This window comes from Anolis carolinensis, chromosome 1 (genome assembly GCF_035594765.1).
Source record: "Anolis carolinensis isolate JA03-04 chromosome 1, rAnoCar3.1.pri, whole genome shotgun sequence".
NCBI lineage: Eukaryota > Metazoa > Chordata > Lepidosauria > Squamata > Dactyloidae > Anolis > Anolis carolinensis.
In genome coordinates this window covers 237,387,903-237,388,383 of record NC_085841.1, presented here as the reverse complement: position 1 = coordinate 237,388,383, position 481 = coordinate 237,387,903, and positions in this window count along the sequence as shown.

The following is a 481-nucleotide window of genomic DNA, read 5'->3' as shown; positions in this document are numbered from 1 at the left end:
GCATCTGATCACATTTGAATGCTTTATAACTGTATATTTTATTCATAAACATATAGGATCACATCTTTCAGTTCCATGGCGGAGCCCTCGGTGGCATAGCGGGTTAAAGCCTTGTGACTTGAAGGTTGGGTTGCTGATCTGAAGGCTGCCAGGTTCGAATCAAACCCGGGGAGAGCACAGATGAGCTCCCTCTATCAGCTCCAGCTCCACGCGGGGACATGAGAGAAACCTCCCACGAGGATGGTAAAAACATCAAAACATCCGGGCGTCCCCTGGGCAATGTCCTTGCAGACGGCCAATTCTCTCACACTAGAAGCGACTTGCAGTTTCTCAAGTCGCTCCTGACACACACAAAAAAGTTCCATGGCTCTAGATATTGTATCTGTGGATCATAAAAACATTCATAAAAACAACACATACATTACATAGCAGCATGATAACACATTATTAAACAAGGTAAAACAATACAATTATATAGCAA